Source organism: Camellia sinensis, unplaced genomic scaffold (genome assembly GCF_055761805.1).
Source record: "Camellia sinensis isolate YWXY unplaced genomic scaffold, ASM5576180v1 Unanchor1, whole genome shotgun sequence".
Lineage (NCBI taxonomy): Eukaryota > Viridiplantae > Streptophyta > Magnoliopsida > Ericales > Theaceae > Camellia > Camellia sinensis.
In genome coordinates, this window is record NW_028128987.1 from 2,214,907 (window position 1) to 2,237,227 (window position 22,321).

A 22,321-nucleotide genomic window follows, 5' to 3' on the forward strand; every position below is an offset into this window, starting at 1 on the left:
TGGAGTTTGTGGCTTGTCGTAGTAAATTACTTCAACCCAAAGGCAGGTATGTCAGTGTTGTGTTAATTAAATCCTTTCAATGAATATGACTTTCCATATAGGTTGTATATATTACTGAATTTATTTTAATTTTCTTAATAATAAATCTTTTTCAACTACTATATAGTTATAAATAATGATTAATTTATTGTTGCTGACAGCCTTCAGGACAATGTTTTCAACTCTGGAGAAAATGGTATGTATTAACTGTAGTTTTTTCAACATTTTATTTGTTCGTATCCATATTAGGAACTTGGGATTGGTGTTTGGCCTTTTATGTGGTCCTTATGTCAATTAGAATTCTGGATTGTTTTTGTATAATTGATTTAGAGTTCAGAAACCAAGAAAAATTTATTAGATCTTAATGATTGTCATGTTATCAGTCAATTCATGTTGATATGTGGTTAGGTTTTGTTACACAGTTCCTTTGGCATTTTATGCACCCTGGTGCGGTCATTGCAAAAACTTGGCTCCAATCTTGGATGAAGTTGCTGTTTCATTTGAAAGTGATGCTGATGTTGGCATTGTAAAGATTGTAAGATCTAAAACCCAAACTAGCTAAAGACTACTTGAAGAGATTTGTTGCTTTGTCAGTATAGACGGTTATTTTCTGCAAATATTGTGCACTTGAATTATGTTTCAATATTACTCTCAAAGTACCTTTCCTTTAATGTTATTTCTGCCTTGCAAATTGAAATTGTTTTCTTCCGTCATTTCTAGGTTGCAGGTTCATGTACTGTTCATCTATGGCTTCTAAAACTGAAGAGTAAAATTCTTTTCCTTCAGGCTTTTACAACAATATATAGTAAAAATTATTTTTAATTAATCTTAGCTTGATATTTTGGCTCATCTATGTTGGTTTATTTCTCATCCATATATAGAAGCTTTTTGATTATTGAAATTTTTTTGGGTATGTAGTATTTGCTCTCTCTCTTTGGTCCTAAAAGTTGTGGACAGAATTGTACAACATTGTTACTACACATGAATTAGCTCAATCTCAGTTCTTTATGCTCAACCTTAATCCTCTTTCACTTTCCTTCATTTCTTTTGCTCTCCTCTCTCTCTCTCTCTCTCTCTCTCTCTCTCTCTCTCTCACGGCATTCCTTCTGCCTCTTCCCCAAGCGCTGCTCCTCCCTAGGGCTCACCATAGTTGTACTTTAGAAGAATCTGGTTTGTTTAAGGTATGAATCTTTCGATTTTTTTTCTCTATATCTAAAGAATCTTCTGATTAAACTCTGAAACACCTACTTCTTAATTGTTTAACACTGAAACACCTACTTCCCATTGATTTAACATTGAAACATCTACTTTCTCATGGATTTATGTCATTTTTTCATGGAATTAGGATTTATTTGATTTAACACATATTTTCTCATGGATTTAGGGCATTTTAATTCGATTTAACACTCAAACATCTACTTTCTCATGGATTTAGGGTATTTTCTCATGGAATTAGGGTTTATTTGATTTAACACTAATATTTTCTCATGGATTTAGGGTATTTTAATTTGATTTAACATTCATTCTCATGGATTAAGGGCTTACTGAAACAATTGATTTCTTATGGATTAAGGGCTTTTACCCTAAGTTTTCTTTTCTTTTTAAAATTGAGAACTCATCTAGACTCATTCCATATGATAAATTTGAGGTTTAATAGTCACACCATCAACTAGTGCGCAAATAGAAGAAGATTCGAACTAGAAACATACTCACTTACCAACTCGCTTAATTGTACTTTAAGGGGACAGTAATTTAAATGAATTTTTAGGAGTACTTACATAATTTTGTGGTGTATTTAGAGGCTTGTACATGAATCATTCAAGTAACATATGTGAGAAATGGTCTAGGCTGCAGTTGATATTGCTCTGTTCTGAGCTTGTGGCCTAGGCTGCAGCCACTGTGGCTTGGGCTGTGGCCTGGTGTTTTGTTGCAGTTGAGTCTGCAACCTGGTCTCTGCTTGTTCCAGCTCACTTTCATATGAGTTTCCTTTGTCAAACAAGTCATATGTATGCCAACATTGATACATCTGCTATTGTCTGTGTTAGATATGATTTGGACATTAATTTGGATAAGCTTTCTTTGTTTTGTTTTTTTATGTGTGTGTGTGCGAGGCATATGCCTATCTAGTCATTTTTACACATTTAAAAGCACAAAAAATACATATTTTATAGTAGATTATTATTTGGTTGAAATTTTTATGTATCTAATTTATAATCAAATATTATATCGCTATAAAATAGATAAATGACTTGGCATTCCATAAACCAAACGATCAGATAGTCACTATTGACAACTACTAAGACTTCTGAACATGGCATCCAAAGAAACCAATTATGCATAAGCAAAAGCTATCTCAAAGGGGCCCATAAGCAATCTTCTTTTCCCAATTTTATTTGACAGATTAATATAAATATTTTAAAAACCAATATTTGAGATGATTAAACAAAAGATAATAATAAAGTCGGCAAAGTACCTGTACTGTATTTAGACCAGAAAATGGACATTTTAGCTGCTATGGAGGACTCTGAGGATCAAGCTGCCCACTGCAATAACTGGAAGGAACAGCAGAGAGTTCCTGCCTTCATTTCCACTCCTCACCAGGCTTGAGTGTTATTGCTTTTTCCACCGCAGCAGTCTCCATGCACAGCATGTGCTTATAAATGTGTAAACTATATTTTGTGTGTCGCTCACGTCTTGTCTCCAGATATATATGCATATATATATATATATATATATTTTTAAAATTTTTAAATTTACTGTGTCGGTGTCCATGTTGGGTCATGTGTCCATGCTCATGCTTCTTAGGCAACGATTGATGATCTCAGAGAGTGCACTGCCTAGTTGTTGAAGTATCAATTCTAGACCACCAAAATTTTAACTATTGTTGAAGGTTTATAAATGAGAAGTTATGCTTGTATGGACTATTATGTTGTCTTAATTCCTAGATTTATGTTTGCTGGCCTTTGCTGAGGCATTCTTAACTACACCATTTGCTTCAACTGAAAATTTTTGTCCGGGAAAAAGTAAAGCAAAGAGAATACTGTTACAGTTACAAATTTTATTGTTTGTTTACTTTTCTCAGATGAATACTCAGATATTATTAGCAAGTAGATATCTTACAGAATTCATCTATGACCCCTTGTGATTCGTTTTGTGTGGGGATTGGATTATCCCTTGTCTTTGCATTGTGGCAGGTTTTAGATTTATTAACTTACCTTTGTATACTGAAAGATATTTTTAAGAATTTTGTGATTCGAGGAAGTGTGAGAATAGATTATAGTGGAAAAAGTATTTGATTTTGACAAAAAAAATAGCTTATATTATCATTACGGAAGTAATCTAAAGTTTTCAGATCATTAGTTATTTTCAGAAAAATTTGTAAATCAATTGAAAAGGATTTATTTTAAAAGCTTCGAAGAAGTTGAAAGTCCCTGTATGTTTTTTGTAATTATGGTAAGATTTGGCTGGTTTAACTAGTTTGATGAACTGTGGTTGGTGCTTATGTATTTTTGGTAAGAACTTTAATATGCACGCATTGTTGGCAAGATGCTGCACCTACAGACATATTATGGCATGTTTGCTTCTAATACATCCCCTCATTCACAATGCTTTCAATTGTGACCTGAAAAACAGACGGAGCTTGTAGCACATTTTGAATCAGTTGTGGCTATAGTGCTTAATGTACTTTGTCAAATTATAGGCAGTATTGGAGCAATTTCAAGGTCTAGGAGTACGAATTCAATTAGCTTGCAATTTTCTATCATTTATAGGAGTGGTATTCAAGTGCATATTTGTTAAGTCATATTGGGCATTGCAGTGATTTTAAATGATTTGAGGCAACTACGCTCAATTACATTGGGATTCAAAATCATTTTGTGAAACATAAAGGGCACTTGTATATTTGAATATGTGCAAAATACTACCATGTTTTTCTTTTTTATTTGTTCTCTATTACAAACATCATGTCCGGTCTCGTGGCAGTGAGATACATTAAACTACCCACGCTTGTAATACGTCTCATCGACTAAGTCTCTATTTCCGTGTTGCTTTATCATCAAGGATCACCTCAACTCTTTGAAGTTTTGAATTGTTATATGCATTTCTACTAAATTGGTTTATAAAATAAAATTATTTATATATGAGTTTAGATGTAATTGATAATATATTAATGTTTGCCTTGTTTATTTTCTTTGTAGATTGGTTTTGATGACGTTCGGAAGCATACTTGCAAATGAAGATCAACTGTTGAATTTTTTTCCCTAAACCGATGCTTAGTTGTAGTTGCAAATCAAGATTGAGTATTGATTTTTTTTTTGTGGACTCCACGTTAGTTCATTTTGGGATTTGCTTTGATGGTTTTTTTGTGATACTTAATGGATTATTATTAAAGTTGTTTGATGGATATATTTTGATTTATAATATAAATGGTTTAGTGAATTTTTTTGTGGAGTGATGTATAATAGCTAGTGGATTTCTTAGTACAATTAAAAGGCTATTGGGATATGAGCAGGGATATTTGTGAAATAATAATTTAAATTGAATATAAAATATGGAACAAGTTTAGTGACGAATTTGTTTTGTCATTTGTACTTGTTATTATGACAAAGTGATTATTCGTCACTAATAAACTTTTTTGTGACAATTTACTGCAGTTTATATATGAAAGTTTTTATTTATTTCGTTGTTTGGTGACTAAAAATTTCATCACATATATATATATTTGTCACGAAATATATTTCGTCACCCATGTATGACTTTTAAAGACGAAAAATTATGACTTTTGAAGACGAAAAATTTCGTCACTTTTACATCTTATTGTGACGAAATTATTTCCTCATCAATGATCAACATGTGTGACAAATTTATTCGTCAACTAAAGTTATAAATATGGTACTGAATAACTATTTGGTGACGAAAATGAGAATTTTTGGCGACAAAATGTTGTTTTATTGGTGACAAAAAATTATGACTTTTGAAGACGAAAAATTTCGTCATCTTTACATCTTATTGTGACAAAATTATTTCCTCATCAATGATCAACATGCGTGACAAATTTATTCGTCAACTAAAGTTATAAATATGGTACTGAATAACTATTTGGTGATGAAAATGAGAATTTTTGGCAACAAAATATTATTTTATTGGTGACAAAAAATTATGACTTTTGAAGACGAAAAATTTCGTCATCTTTACATCTTATTGTGACGAAATTATTTTCTCATCAATGATCAACATGCGTGACAAATTTATTCGTCAACTAAAGTTATAAATATGGTACTGAATAACTATTTGGTAACGAAAATGAGAATTTTTGGCGACAAAATGTTGTTTTATTGGTGACAAAAAATTTTGTCACTGAAGTAATTTCATTGGTGACAAAATTATTTTTCGTCAAGTTGGTTTTTAGTGACAAACATTCAATGACGAAACCGGTGACGAAAATATTTCCTCACAAATATCTATAGTGACGAAATTAGCTCTTTGAAGACAAAAAAATTTCGTCATTCAAGACCCAACTTGTTGTAGTGAAAGGTTCTGTAAAATCATCGATGTTAATGGAATCATGAATCATTTGAAATTGTATTCAAGGATCATGCTATTGTTATTCGACGTTAAACACTCAATTTGAGATTGTTGGGTTGGAACTTGTCGCTTGTTGAAAGGATCGGTTAATTTCGGGGACAAAATTTCCTAAGATGGGGAGGTTGTGATGCCTCGAGTCTTTTCCAAACAATTTGAGTATTCTAATCTATAATTTATGTCTCCTTTAGTTGTCTTCGTCACTGTTGAGCCTTTTGAGTCTTGTGTTGTTTTCTATTCTTCCTTGTGATTGTTCGTGTATATATATATTAGTGTGTTCCGAGATGTCATTTTGTACTTTGGGTGTTGGAGTGAAACTGGGGAATGGTGGAAATATTTTGGGATGGTTCTGTCTCACTTTCAAGTTGAGATCGCTCTAGTGGTCCTTTCGTCACTCGAGCAATAATGTCAACCTTCTAGTATCTTGTTTTACAATCTGAACTTCTAGGAGTTTGTATTCTTCGCTCGAGCGAAGGTTTGACCACTCGGGCGGTCTTTTGCAAGAAGGAGAAAGATTCTTGGAGTTTGAACTGTTCGCTCGAGCGCATGATTGGTCACTCAAGCAGTCTGTCCGTAGTCTGCTCCGAAAAATATGTCTAATCACTTGAAAGTTGAGCCCCTACACAATTTTCGCTTCACTTTTCACTTCATCCTCTCTCCACAATTACTCTCACTCTCTTTTCTCTCATCTCTCTCTAGAAAACCATTCTACCCACCTATTTAATTCTTTGATCTACCCAAATCCATTGAGCTTTTGACCCTAGTGTCTGCTTTAATCTTGGAGAGCTCCTCAAGAGCAACATTGTGTGCAATGGAGATCAAGTTTTGAAGTTGTTAATTTTGGGGCTTTTCTTTCATCTTCATTCCAAGTCTTGAGGTAGTTGTTTAAGTTACATATATGATTTTAGCATGTCTAGTACTTTCTTTTATGATTTTGAAAGTATGGTGTGGATTTTGTAGTGTGGGTTTTGTAAGTGTTAAAGAAAATGACTTTTCTTCTTAGGATGTTCAAATTAGAAATGTTTTATGAACTTATGAAACTCTGGAAAGCATCTTGGGAGGAGAATTTATGAAAAATGAAGGAAAAACCTTTTAGGTCAAACCTTAGTTTTGAAGAAATTTGGGAAAAAGTGGATTTTATGAAATATTCATGAAATTATTGTTAAACTTCTCAAGAAATCGACAGAACTCTCTTTATATTGATTGTGTAATTGAGATATTCATGGAATGAATAATTGTTATTATTGGCCTTGAAATAGTATATGTTGGGATATGAATGGAATAGTGATTTTGAAGATGAAAAGGTTCAAATGTCACATGAATTTATATTTGTCATGGTTTTGAAAACTATTGAATATTGGAAGCTCATTTTGAATAAATTATTGTACAAATGAGATATCTATATGTAATTACCTTTCATTTCATACATTTGCATCATTTTGAACATTGTTCAAATTATGGCTATGCCTTGGAAAACTAATTCATTGTTTTAAGAAAACAAATGTTGTTATTGAAATGTTTTGGGGTAAATACGTTTAGTAAATCTGAATAGGGGGTGTAATTGGGATTGTTTAAGTTGGCTTGAGTGCCCAGGATGAAAAACCAAAACCACGCACGGAGGAAGTACCATGTGCCTTCCGGTTAGGAGTCGGTAAAGTGAGGATTTGGTAGTGTCTGTTACGCCTACTTAAAGATACCAACCTAGGGATTACTTGAGTAGTATTTAGCACCCCTTGTCTTGATTTGAATTTCATGAAGAAAATGGACTTTTTATTTATTTTTATTTTTTTTTTTGAAAAAAAAACGTTGTATATGTTTCAAAGGAAACGAGAAACTTGGATATTTGAACATAGCATTGCATTTCATTCATGTTTATAAGATTGCTTAAAATATATATACTATGTTAAGATATCTCTACTGGGTTTTGTCCTCACCCCTAGTGGATTTGTGCAAGAAAGGATGTGGTGATCCCGCCTAGTTGACGGTGTGGAGTGTTTTGGGGGTAAGAGGCTCCCCTTCTCTCTCTCTCTCTCTTTTTTTTTTGGGGGGGGGGGGGGGAAGGGAGGGGGGTTGTTTGTTGTTATTGTGAATTTTTGACAACCTTTTATGTAATAAGGCTTAAGACTTGGAAGGCACATGTTTTGTTGTTATTTCTTTCACTCACTTATTGTTGCACATGCTATAGATTCACCCTTTTAGGAGATTACATATGTATTGCATATAAACACTTTGTATACCTCTCATATGAAATGAAATGCTATTTGAGGGAAATTGGTTAATCAATATAGAATCATGTATTAGATTGAATCATCTTGTTTAGTTTATGTCTTTTATTTGAGGGCATTACAATCGGCTATACAGGACCTCAAAAGGTGCCATTCCAATACTCATCTTAAAGCTATTATTATAGACAAACTCTACTAAAGGGAAATGCCTCTTCCACGACCCCTTAAAATTGAGAATGCAAACCTGGAACATGTCCTCTAGAATCTGAATGGTGTGCTCGGATTGCCTGTCAATTTGAGTATGATTGGCGGTGCTAAAAGTCAACTTAGTGCTCAAGGCACATTGTAGGTTCTGCTACACCGAGCCGTAAAATGTAGATCCCTATCTGAGACGATAGTCACCTAGACCTCGTGAAGTTGCACTATGTCTCTAACATACAAATCGACAAGATAATCTACTGAGTCACTTATGCACATTGGTATAAAGTGTGCAGATTTGGTTAACCGGTAGACAACTACCCACATAGCATCATTACCTCGTTGGGTCCTCAAAAAACCCATAACAAAATCCATCGTGACATGCTCCCACTTCCACTCGGCTATGGATAAGGGTTGCAACAAACCGACTGATCGTTGATACTCGGCCTTCACTTGTTGACAAGTAAAGCACCTCGAAATAAACAAAGCCACACCTCTCTTTATCCTCCTTCACCGAAGCTGGCGGCAAAGGTAGTGATACATCTTCGTGCCTCATGGATGTACCACAAGGCGTGAATGGTGGAACTCTTGGAGTACCTCTTCTCTACAAGACTAGCACAAAAAGGAAGTCTAGATATCTCACACTCAAATCCGAATGAACATTCAAACCATTCTCTACCTTTCCACTGGAGATCTTCCTTGGATAGTCTTTACTTCATGATCATACTTTTGTGCCTCTATAACCCGGCTAACTAAGGTAGGTTGTGTAACTGCGGTAAATAAAGCGGCCAACTCAATAGACTCCCCAAGGTGCAAGTCAAACTGCCAATAGCACCCAACATCTCCCATTCTCGAATAGCAATACTTGCCACTCTGCTTACGAACTTTCTACTCAAAGCATCGCCCACTACATTGGCCTTTCCTGGATGATAATATAACTAAAAATCATAATCCTCCATAAACTCCATCTATCTTCTCTACCTCAAATTCAAGTCCTTCTGTGAGAATAAATATTTCAGGCTCTTGTAATCGGAAAATAACTCAAATCTTCCTTGTATAGATAATGCCTCCAGATTTTTAAGGCAAAAATCATCGTTGCTAGATCTAAGTCGTGCGTGGGATAATTTCTCTAATAGGTTTTTAATTGCCATGAACCATAGGCTACAACTTTCCCTTCATGCATCAATACACAACCTAAATATTCCCAAGATGCATCACAATAGACCAAATGACGTAAACCCCTCTTCGGAATAATCAAAACTAGATTAGTGGCGAATCCAACCTTAAGCTCCTGGAACGACTTTTCGTAAGCCTCACTCCACATGAATCTAACTCCTTTCCTTATCAACCTAGTCAATGACGAAGCCAGTCTAGAGAAATCTTTCACAAAATGTTGGTAATACCTAGCTAAGCCCAAGAAACTCTAGATCTCAAAGGCGTTCTTAGGATGCTCTCAATCTTGCACTGTGCCTATTTTAGACGAATGTATAGTTACCCCTTCCCTGGACACCACATGGCCTAGACACTTAACTTCATTGAGCCAAAACTCACACTTTCTGAACTTAGCATATATACGGTGTGCTCAAAACAACTCAAGTACAACTCGCAAGTGTTCCATGTGTTCCTTCTCAGTGAGTGAGTATACTAAGATGTCATCGACAAAGACGATCATGAACTAATCTAGGAACTCATGAAAGACTCGATTTATCAAGTTCATAAATGAAGCTGGTGCATTGGTTAGCCCAAAAGGCATCACTAAGAACTCATAATTGCCATACCGTGTACAAAATGTCATTTTCTAAGTATCCTCCCTCCTTCACCTTCAACTAGTGATACCTCGATCTCAAATCAATCTTCTAAAAGCAACACGACCCCTTCAACTGGTCAAACAGGTCATCTATTCGTGGTAATGAGTACCTGTTCTTAATAGTTACCCGATTTAACTTTGGGTGATCAATGCATAACCGCAATGCGCCATCTTTTTTCTTTGCAAAGAGAGTCGGTGCTCCGTAACGCGAAGTAGTAGAATGAATGAAACCTTTATCTAATAAATTCTAAAGCTGCACATTCAACTCACACAACTCGGCTAGCGCAAACCCATATGGTGCCATGAAAATCGAAATCTTGCCTGGCACTAAATCGATAGAGAACTCAATCTCTCTATATGGTGGTAACTCTGTGAGATCCTCTGGAAAGACATCTGGATACTCCTGAACTACTCTCAGCAAATCACCCCGAACCATACTACTCTCATAAGCTATTGAGATGGCAAAAAGGAAACTTAACCCTTTTCATCCCTTAAGGTCAAATAACGGAGGAATAAGGCTATCACCCCTGTAATAGATAAAGTAGAAACACTCTCCTAATGGTGTATACACCAACACCCTAATACGATGGTAATCTATCGAAACCTGAAAATAAGTCAACTAATTTATACCCAGAATCACATCGAAAGCATGCATGTCAAGAATAACAAAATCAAAAGAAAATTGATGATTTGTGACCTCAATCTCACAGGAGCGGCATACTCGACCCAATGTGACTCTACCCCTAATGGGTGTCTCAACAAATAGATGAGACTGCAACTAATCAAACTCTAACCCCAACGCAGATGCAAAAGAAAACAAAATAAAGGAATGAGATGCAACAGTATCAATCAACACATTGGCTAAGGAATTGAATAGCAAAAAGTTACCTCTCACAACAGGAGGTACTGGCAACTGCGTTGGTATGGTCACAACATACACACACCCTGGAGGCCTCTAATCAACTTGCTTAACCCTCGAAGCATAGGCAAGAAAAATTGACTGAGCTGAAATGGGTCCCTAATTGGCTCTCGAGGCGTGAATGGACTGAGCTGGCTGATGGATTTATATTTTCCTCGTTCCAAAAGCACCAGATGTGTGACCCAAATGAGGGAAAAACCTCCTCAAATTCTAGACTACCCACACTATTAACAGGTAGGCAGCTGCACTCTTCCCTGGTCCTGACTCTAAGAATGAGTTGAAGACAGTGCAGACTGTTGCCCTCCTCCTCTTTGCAGGCAAGCTAAAGACTTGTGGCTCAATTAATCACACTTGAAGTATGTGAACCCACCCTAGTTACCTCTCTCCAAACCCGAACTTGACATGGGAAAGGTAGACCTAGACTATAAGGCCTGGGATTGCTGCGGTGTAGAACCCTTTGCCTCTTGTTGTCCTTCGTACCCCTCTAAGACTTATGATATCTCTGTTTGGAACCTCTAATCCGTTCCTCCCCCGTCTAAATTACCAACTCCAAATGGGCCGCTAAATCGACAAGGCACCTATGATCGTGAATCATAGACCCGGGCACCTTGAAAAGGACCTCGTCCTTAATCTCTTCTTGAACTCGATACAACGGTGTTCTTCTGTCGCCATAAGTTTTGGTGCAAACCTCAAAAGGCTAGTGAAAGTTGCCTCAAACTTGGCTACTAGTGTGCTCAACTGCTTGAGCTTAAAAAATTACTCTCTCAACTTCTCCCTCGCCATGGGTGGTAAAAACTTATCCCGAAAACTAATAACGAAAGCCTCCTAAGTCACCCCGATACGGCACCCTGCAAACTTCTACCATTGACCCACGTCACCCATCAACTGAAAGGTTGCCAAGGCCACCCTTAAACTATCGTCTTTGATGCCAAATATCTCAAATGTCTTCACCATCTACTCAAGCCACTCATGAACCTTCAGTGGTGTAGATAACCCATTTTTGACCGTCCTCAAGACTTGGACGTCATCGTTTGAACACTCGATAATCATCCATGCTCGTGCTCGTTTTGAGTTCCCAAAGGTCTTGGCTGCGCGCCTTGCCTTTGGATCTCTCAACTTGTCTGTTTTGTGCTTGGTTGTGGACCAAGGACTTGTAGTTTTGATTCTGAGGGAAGAGGGTGGCTTGTTTGCCATCCCCTCAATCCACCGGCCAAGGCTTGAAGCCATCGGCCTTGTTTTCTTGCCGTCGGCCAAAAGTGTTGGCCGGTTGGCACTTTTGTTGGTCGGTCGATACTTATTTTGGTCGATCGGCCATATTTTCTGGCCGAGGCCTTTTCTTTGCCTTTTTCAGGCATTGTGCATGCCAGCTGTGCCAACTGGTGAGCATAGACCCTCCCCTACATACACGTGTATGCAGAGATTTGAACCAAAGCTTAGCTTCTCTAAGAAGCTTTGACTTTGATTTCCTATAAGAGGGGAGCCTCCCTTCCCTTTCCAGAGGTTCAGCAAAATAGATATGGAGTTCATATATCCCTTTCTCTCTATATCTCCCTCTCTATATTTGTGTGTGTATTGGTGCCTTAAAAGTGTATTTTGTTCATACTTTTGCACTATGGCACCTAGTAGAATACCTTCCTTTGGTTGTTGAGGCATTAGGAAGTTGGTTTCAGAGTTCTTGGGTTGGTTTTGATCCAAGGGAGTGGCTGGAGTTGTGTTCTTGAAGGTGTTTTTCAAGGGTGAGCAACTAACCTTTTGTTTCCCTATTTTGGCTTAAGCTTTTAGACCTATTTGCATATTGTTTTAAGCTTAACTATAAACTGAAAAAAGTTCTATTTTTGTGTGCTTAAGATTATTGTTTCAGGTCACTTTTTGGTTGGGGGTTGTCTACCCCCTCTTAGGCCTTGTTTGGCCTTGTTTTGAGCCACTTCTTTTGGCCATTGTTCTTGTCTTTGCATGACCTTTCTACCACTGAAATCCAGAGGATTTTCAGTAGTGGAAAGGTAGTTTTGAGGTCTTGAATAGGAGAGGGACACCCCTCTCTCCTTGTGTCTCATTTGCTTTTATATTTGGCTCATAATGGTAGCATGTTTGCTTAGCATGTTTTGGCTTCATTTCAGCAAGTATTTGGTGTTATTTGGGCATGATATACCTCTGTTCTAGGTTGGTTTAATGGCTTCGTGCATGCACCATATACTTGCCTTGTAATCCCCTCTATTGCCTTAACATGCATCTAACATTTAGACTATCATACTTGCATATTTTGGCTCAACTCAAAGGAACTTTAGGCCATATTTCAGCATGCTAAAGCTCTGTTTGGTGTTGTTTTGATCATATATGCTACCATATATGCTTTGTATAGCTACCACACATCCTCGCTTACCAGTTTTGAATGTCCAAGTCATTAGCATGCACTACTTGGACCTTCTTTTCATGATTTGGCATCATCTAATATGTTATTTCAGTCCATGTTTCATGCTCATATACTTGCATTTGTCATCCCTTCAAAGCTTTGAAGGGTTAGTGTCTTATGCCTTAAGGTTAGGTCATTGTGCATACCTCCATGATTAGGTCTTCGGGATGCCATCTGTAGACACCCCATTTTTGACCGTCCTCAAGACTTGGATGTCACCGTTTGAACACTCGGTGATCATCCATGTTTGTGTTCGTTTGGAGTTCCCGGAGGTTTTGGCTCGCGCGCCTTGCCTCAAGATCTCCGAACTCGACCGCTTAGTGTCTGGTTTCACACCGAACACTTGCATCTTGCCTTTGAGAGGCAGGGTAGGGCTTGTAGACCATCCCCACCTACCACCGACATTGGCTAGAGGCCACCGGCTGGTTTTTGTCTCCACCGGCAATATAGTTTGCCGGCCGGCACTGTTTGTTGCCGGTCAGCACTATTTTGTGCCGGTCGGCACTCTTTTTGGCCAAGATGGCATTTTTGGCCGGTCGATTGCTGTTCATCTACTTTTGCAGATATTTTTAGACAGCTGTCTTGCTTTTTCATCCCTCCATACACGTGTATGGAGGGATCTCCCTCTTGTAAAGCTTGTCTTGCAAGCTTTACAAGACAATATAGAGAGGAGCTCTCTCTAGTTGCAAGGGAGAGACTTGGTTAGACTTAGGATATTTCTTGAGAGCAAGAACAGCCATTGTTAGGGTTTGAGTTCTAGGGTTAGAGTTAGATACACTTTCTATCTCTCTTTCCCTCTCATTTGTGCTCTAGGTGTTTTGTGTCTTACTATTGCACACAAACACCTAGTGTTTCACCTTCTTCTTGGAGCTGAGGTTCTAAGGGGTTTGTTTTGAAGTTTTGGTGTGGGATTCAAGCTAAAGGAGGCCATTGGAGCACCATTTGTGAAGAAGGCTTCAAGGGTGAGAAACTAGTCTCCTTTTTCCCCATTTTTGCATTGATTTTCTACCTATCTTAGAGCTGTTTTTGTGCTTATTATATAATACAAAAAAGTTCTATTTTTAAGCCCTCTTTATTGTTTGTTAAGAGTGTTTTGTTGTTTGAGGGTAGTTGGCCCCTCTTAGGCCTTGAAAGGCCTCATTTTGTGCCCTTTTGTGTTAGCTCCGGGATTTTGGTGTTGGGGTCTCTTCACCACTGAAATCTTGAGGGATTTCAGTGGTGAAGATGATGCCTTGAAGTCCCAAGAAGGAGAGGGCCACCCCCTCTCCTTGTTGTCCTTGAAAAGGGCATGTTTTGGCCTCTTAAGGAAGCCTATGCTTGAGTGTGTGTTGAGCATGTTTGGGCTATTTTTCATGCTTATATATCCATAATATAACATGATTTTAAGTTGGTTTTGGTACTCCATGCATGCTTAGCATAGTTGCCATGTAAGTGGTCCTTTGGGCCTTATGTTATGTGCTAAAACTCTGTTTTTGGTCATTAGGCTCATCCCATGTTTGATCTTGCTAGGTGTAGTCCAATGCTCCATTGGCTTGTTTTGGGCACTTAGGCCATTTGTTGCATGCTTGGCTTGATTTATTGCTTGGTTTGGCACCATGTTTTAGCATGATTTCAATGCTTATTTTGCATGCTAATTAGTCCATGTTTGTCCCTTTCAAGTGTGCTTAAGGGTTGTTCAATTATGCCTAAGTGTTGGCCTTTCAATATGTATGTGTGTGCATGTGCATTTGGTCCCTCATTGTAACACTTTGGCCCTTGTTTTAGGCCTATTTTAGAGTTGCCTAATTCATGTTTAAGTCCATCTTTCCATCCATTTGCATGCATCTATGTTTGCTTGTATGCTTGCATAAATTAGTTGCCATGCCATGTTGCATCCTTAGCTTGCATGCTTAGGTTGCATTGCATCTTGCATGCATGCCTTGTTCCTTGATTTGGTGATAGGAATTGGGCCTTGTTTGTTTGATTGGTTTGCATTGCATTTGAAATCAAAGTTGCATACTTGGTTCTTTGGGCCATCATGCATGGAAATGCGTGATTGGTGGCCCGAGAATCGAGACACATGCCCCTTTGAGTCATTACAATGATAAGGGACATGGTTGGTGCATATATGCCTTGAAATGTGCTGCCATGCTTTGTTTTGCCCTCTGTTGCTGTGAGTTGCAGGTTCTGCAGGAACACTCTGTCGACCGGCAGTGTAAGGTGCCGGCCGGCAACCAATTCTCTGTCGACAGATTAATTTTGTGCCGATGGCCATACCACATTGCCGGTGGCAATTTCATCTAGCCGGTGGTGATCCCCTCTGTCCAAGGGAGCAGCCTTGAGGTTTTGACAACCTCCAGAGGAGTGAAGGAAAGAAAACAGAGGCAGCCTATGCATGGCGGCGCGTTTCCCGAGGCATTTTACTGCTTTTCTTAGTCTTTTTTATTTTGTTAATTAAATTAGGCAATTTGTAATATTAATTAGCTTGCGTAGTTAATTAATTTGTAATATTTATTTGGTCCCTCCGAGTGAGGGCAAATCTGTAATAAGTGTGTGTGGGTGTGTGAATGTCTTCCAATCCCCACTTCTTTCTTCCCTTTTACTTACCTGCTTTGATGGTTAGTATTAGGGCACGTTTAAATTAGCATACCTCATGCTATGCCTGCGTGCATTCATACATTTGTATCACATGCATTAGGCTCGGTACATCACGCTAATTGCATTCGTACTTCAAATTCCAAACTGAATATGTGATAATTGTGCATTTTCACATGACATGTTTAGGATAGCCGAGCCTATTCTAGATTGCATTCTTGTATGCGATGCATTAGGCACTTAACATGGACTTGGATCATGCATGTTTGCTAACAAGTTCTTTGTTTTGGCATGGAGTACTATGTAAGTATTTTAATGCTTTAGCATGTCGCATGTGTGTGAACGCTACCATGACAGTATGTTTACCATGTGGCTAGATGCTTATGTGTTAAACTATTTTAATGCCCGTGGGTGGAGGTTGGATTGTTTGAGTTGGAAAAACTCGTTGAAATCCGTATCTTAGCCTACTTGCGAGTAGCAAATTCCAAAACACTTTCAAATAGAACGGATATGCAATGTTTATTTCCAAATTAGGCAATCTAGTCTATACTTGTTTGCTGCGCGCATAACATAGTAATTCTAGGCTAATAATTGGAATAAGAACACATAACGTTTTCAAAATCGGATATCATGGTTAGTAGAGGCCGGTCTTCGGACCAGGCGAAAGGGGGTGCTCATAGCTGACCTTCCCCGATCGTACCCAAGCTCCCGAGCCGAGACAACTCCGGTGATGACGGACATGTGGCCTTCGGCACCGAGTCAGGGTTTCCTAAATTCCCCCGTTTAAAAAAAATATTTAGGTAGCGACTCTGTATCTGGCAAAGCAGTCCATGTTTGGCACTACTTTTTCAAAAATCTGTTTCTCAAAACGATTTGCCAGATTTGGACTCTTTGGTTCAGATTAAGAACCGTGACACAAATCGAGTCCGAACAGTAGCGGAGGCCTCCTCGCACGGGGCGCGTCTACACCATCTAAGTGGGTTTTTGGGCCTATTTTGACATGCCATATTGTAGACGCGCCCTTGGGCTTTGCTTCTACAGTTCGGACTCAAATGTCACGGTTCTGAATCTAATCCCGCAAAGTGCAATGCGAGACCGATAAATCACCAAAGAGTCCAAATTCGGCAAATCATTTTGGAAAACTGATTTTTAAGAAAGAAGTGCCAAACATCGACTGCTTTGCCAGAGACAGAGTCGCCACCTAAATATTTTATTTTGGGGGGAATTTAGGAAACCCAGACTCGTTGCCTAAGGCCACGTGTCCGTCATCACCAAAGTTGCCTCAACTCAGGAACATGGGTACGATTGGGGAAGGTCATCAACGCTCGCCCGATCAAAGATCGGCCTGTACTAAACATGATATCTAGTTTTTGAAAACACATGTGTTCTTATTCCGGTTAATTAGCTAGAATTTACTAAGTGATGCGCGCAACACACAAGTATAGACTAGATCGCCTAATTTGGAACAAAGCATTGCATATCTGTTTGTTTGGAAACGGTTTGAAGTTTGCTACTCGCAAATAGGCTAAAATGCAGATTTCAATGCATTGTCCCAATTCAAACAATCTAACCTTCACCCACAGGCATTCAGGCAGTTATATCACATAAACAAATAGCCTCATGGCAAGCATGCTTTCATGTTAACACTCACATACATGCAAGATGCTAAAGCATAAACACTCACAGTGTATTTCGAGCCAAAATAAAGAACTAGTTAGTAATCAATGCATGATCCTAATTCATGTTAAGATGGCTAATGCAACACATACGAAATGCAACTAGAAATAGGCTCGGCTATCCTAAGACGGCATATGAGATGCGACGATTCGATACATGTATTCAACTTGGAATTGAAATACAATGCAGTTAGTATGATACACCAAGCCCGGTGCATGCAATACAGATGAATGATGCAAATATGCATAGCATAAGGATGCTAATTGAAAATGACCTAGAACTAACCATAGTAAGCAGTTAAGTAAAAGGGAGAAAGAAATGGAGGTTTGGAAGACATGCATCGCACACACGCACGCTTATTACAACAATTGCGCCCTCTCGACGAAGGGACCGAAAGAATAATACAAACCAACTAATTAACTAACTATCCTACCTAATTAATTATTACACAACACTTAACTAATTAAACAAATTAATTAAGCTATGAAAGCAGTAAAGCAGCCTCGGGAAGAGGGACGAATGCATGCATGCTTGGCTTTGCTCGGAAATCTATCGCCATGCTCATGCAGCCTCTATTTGTACTACTCTACACCTCTGAAAACTGTGCAAGTCTCAAGGATGCTTCTGAATCACCTTCTGAGCACTGTGGGATGTCACCGGCCGACAGTCAAGGCCACCGGCCAAGAGGAACTGGTCATCGACCATTTATGGGGATCTCGGCCAACAATGCATAGCCGGTCGGCACTGAAGATGGCCGACCGACCATCTCTTCCTGCAGAATCCTATTTTTGCTGCAACGAAGGATAGACAAAGCATGGCTATGCATTTTCAAGGCAATGTTTGCACCACCACCCTCCTCATCATGTTTGAGACTCAAAGGAGTATGGTTCTCGACCCTCGGGCCATCAATCACGCATTTCAACGTATGATGGCCAAAGGAGCCAAGTGTGCAAATTAATGTACGATGAATGCACAAAACACGTGAATGCCTCACACTCTATCATGTTAGATTAAGAGCGTCAGTGACCAAGGATTGAGGCACGTTTCGTCACTTCAACTATGAAACGTCCCTCGATCCTTGTCTTTGGTTTGGCACCCCAAACCAAACACAATGCTATGCAAATAAACCAAATACAATGCAGAGCATGCAACCAATGTAATGCGACATGTGCAATGCAATCCAATGTAATCAACCTAAGCATGCAAGCTAAGTCAATGTAACGTGAGCACGACAAATGCAATGCAATGTTACCTAACATGCATCCAAAAATGCAAGAATATGTGACAAAATATCAAGCACATGACAAAATGCAAGCTAGCAAGCATGCAAAATGCGACTTAAGCATGCAAGTATGCAAGGCATGTAACAACATTCAAGCATATAACATGTGAGGCAAACATGTAACAACATGTTAAGCAACTTAAAAAAAAAGAGAATGCATGCCAAATGCATTACAACTTAAGCATGCAATAACATGTCATGGACCAAGTACACAACACGGTACAATTGAACTAGCATGCTACAACATGCAATTCACCAAATATGCAACAAGCATGTGACAACATACAAGGCAAGCATGCAACAACATGCGGGGATGGTCTTAAACCGAAATGGACAGCTCTCAAATAGGTCCAAATCAGTGGCCAATATGCTAAGGGATAAGGGACAAAATCACATACAAACAAGCATGGTAATTGGCCTAACACTTAAGCATCAAAGGGTAACTTTTGAGAATACTTAAAAGGAATGAAAAGTGTGCAAATGTAACAACATCGCATGTTCTGAAATGAGGCTAGGGGTGATGCCAAATCACATAAACAAATCATAATCACAGCATGCACAAGGCTTGGAGCCTAGGACTAGTGAAGAGACTTGAACCAAATCGACACAAAACAAAGAGCATATAGCAAGCATGACCTAAAACAGTCCTGAAGCATGGAAAAGTAAGCATAAAACATGCAACGACCAAAGCCAAAACAAGCTAAAACAAAGGGGCAAAAACATGAGACATGCAAGACTACCGAAGAGGTGTTACATTACACCTAAGACAACCAAACATGGCATGTTTTAAGTCAAAGGAAACAGAGATATGGCTTGCCAAAATGAGCCAAAAAACCCACTTAGATGGCATCCCAAATGCCTAAGCACGGTGGCATACATGATGACACATTCATGGGGCATAACATAAAGCATTAAAAAAGTCACAAGTGCAAGCATATGAGCATACTATATGGACTAAAATAGCATAACAAGTGATGCCAAACCACTGAAATGGTCGAAATAGAGCATACTAATGACTTGAGCACCTGAAGCTAACAAGCTAGATTACATGGTAGCTATATAAAACAATGCAAGCATGATCAAGAATACCAAAATTAGAGCTTAAGCATGTCACAACATGGCTACAAGCTTCATGGAGGTGGGCCAAAACATGCAAGCATAGCAGTTTAAATGCTAGATACATGTTAGGACAACTCGTGGGATTACAAGACAAGTATACAAGGATTGCATGGTATGTCTAAACCAACTTTAAATAGAGGTAAATTGTGGCAAACAACACCAAATACTTGCTAAAATGAAAGCTAAAACAAGCTAAGCACGCTTGCTACAACACAAGCCATTTATGCTAACATTCAAGACAATGAGGAGAGGGGTTGACCCTCTCCTATTTAGGACCTCAAAACCACCTCTCCACCACTGAAAATCCCCTGGATTTCAGTGGTAGAGAGGTCATACAAAGACAAGAACAATGGCCAAAAGGGATGGCCTAAAACAAGGCCTAAGAGGGGCAAAACGGCCCCAAACTTCAAAATGGCCTTAAACAAAGTTCTAAAGCAAGAAAAATCAGAACTTTTATCAGTTATAAGTTAAGCTTAAAACAATAAGCAAGAAGGGCTAAAAGCTTAAGCAAGAAAGGGGTATCTAAAGCAAGGAACTCACCCTTGTAGAACCTCTTCAAGAAGGAAGCTCCAGCAGGTTTTCTAAGTTCAAACTAACCCAAGAACACTGAAATCAACCTTCTAGCACCTCAACAACCAAGGATGGTGTTATGGTGTGTGTTTGTGTACAATAGTAAGACAATACTACACTTTTGGGCACAAAACAAGGCTAAACAAAGAATAATATATACAATACTATATCCATCCTCTCAAGAACAATTTTTTTGAACCTCTGAGGAGGGAGGAGGAACTCCTTCATTATAGAAGTTCAATCCAAAGCTTCTAAGAGAAGCTAAGTAAAGGGTGTAAATCCCTCCATACATGTGTATGAAGGGGGTTAATTGTGGATGCCAGCTGTGCCAGCTGGCACAAAATATCTGCATAAAGTAGATAAACAGGGTTCGGCCACCAAAAATGGCCGATCAGCCAACACAAGTGCCAGCCGACCAAACATAGTGCCGATCGGCCAACACTCTTGGCCGATGGCAAGAACAAAGGGACCGATGGCATCATGCCTTGGCCGGTGGGTTGAGGGGATAGTAAACAAGCTACCCTCTTCCCTTAGAAGCAAAAACACAAGTGTTTGGTCCATAACCAAGCACAAAACAGACAAGTTGAGAGATCCTGAGGCAAGACGCGTAGCCGAGACCTCCAAGAACTCAAAATGAACACGAGTATGGATGATCATCGAGTGTTCAAACGATGACGTCCAAGTCTTAAGGACGGTCAAAAATGGGGTGTCTACAGTTGCCCCTCTTTGACAGAACTCGAAAGTCATAAAGTGACAGGAGTGAATGTCAAAGCCCAGAGACGACCCATTTTTGACAAGGCCGAAAACTCAAACAAGCATTCAAGATAACAAAGATGTGCGCCCGTAGGCAGGGGCAAGATGCAAATGATATGCAAGATGCCGAGCATAACTTATGATCATGCAAAAAGAGCTGTAATGAAGCATTTATGCAAAATAAATACAACAATTTTAAGCAAGCGAATAAGAGATAATGGTCCTACACATTCCAACAGAAAGGATGTAAGAAAATTATACAATTCTCGCTGCGTCTCACGCGGAGAAGACTAAAAGCCACTACCGAGGACACCCAGAGTCCCAAACACAACATCTCTCAGCGTAGCACACGTAAGAGAGGAAAGGAAGCATCTCTCGGCATGGCACACGCATGAGAGGAAAGGGAGCATCTCTCAGCGTGGCACACGCATGAGAGGAAAGGACTGTGCAAGACGGCGCGATGCACATAACAGTGCAGGTACGTCCAAACGTGGCACGCGAGTGGAGAAAGGGTTATATCCAAACGCGGCACGCGAGTAGAGAAAGGGGTTATGTCCAAACGCGGCACACAAGTGGAGAAATGGTTACGTCCAAACGTGGCACGCGAGTGGAGAAAGGGTTACGTCCAAACGCGGCACGCGAGTGGAGAAAGGGTTACGTCCAAACACGGCACGCGAGTGGAGAAAGGGTTACGTCCAAACGCGGCACGCGAGTGGAGAAAGGGTTACGTCCAAACGCGGCACGCGAGTGGAGAAAGGATACGTCTAAACGTGGCACGCGAGTGGAGAAGGGATACATCAAAACGCGGCATGCGAGTGGAGAAGGGATACATCAAATGCGGCACGCGAGTGGAGAAGGGATACATCCAAACGCGGCACGCGAGTGGAGAAGGGATACGTCCAAACGCGGCACGCGAGTGGAGAACGGATACGTCCAAACGCGGCACACGAGTGGAGAAGGGGTTACGTCCAAATGCGGCACGCGAGTGGAGAAAGGGTTACGTCCAAACGCGGCACGCGAGTGGAGAAAGGATAACAGTTAAATTGAACCGGGACTACCTTTGAATGAACTGTACATACAATATCGTCTGGTTTCATCATCTTCAAATGAACCGTACATACAATATTGTGCCTGCAAAAGAAAGAAATACAATAGGTACAATATAGTA

At 39.3% G+C, this 22,321-nt stretch overlaps 1 long non-coding RNA gene across 1 annotated transcript; it reads left to right on the plus strand.

Moving 5' to 3' along the window:
- The first annotated feature begins 445 nt into the window (after window positions 1-445).
- On the plus strand, window positions 446-4,580 carry LOC145814241 (uncharacterized). Its single transcript, XR_014357586.1, has 3 exons — window positions 446-574; window positions 760-805; window positions 4,236-4,580. It is a non-coding gene; the product is annotated as an uncharacterized LOC145814241 (long non-coding RNA).
- The last annotated feature ends 17,741 nt before the right edge of the window (window positions 4,581-22,321 follow it).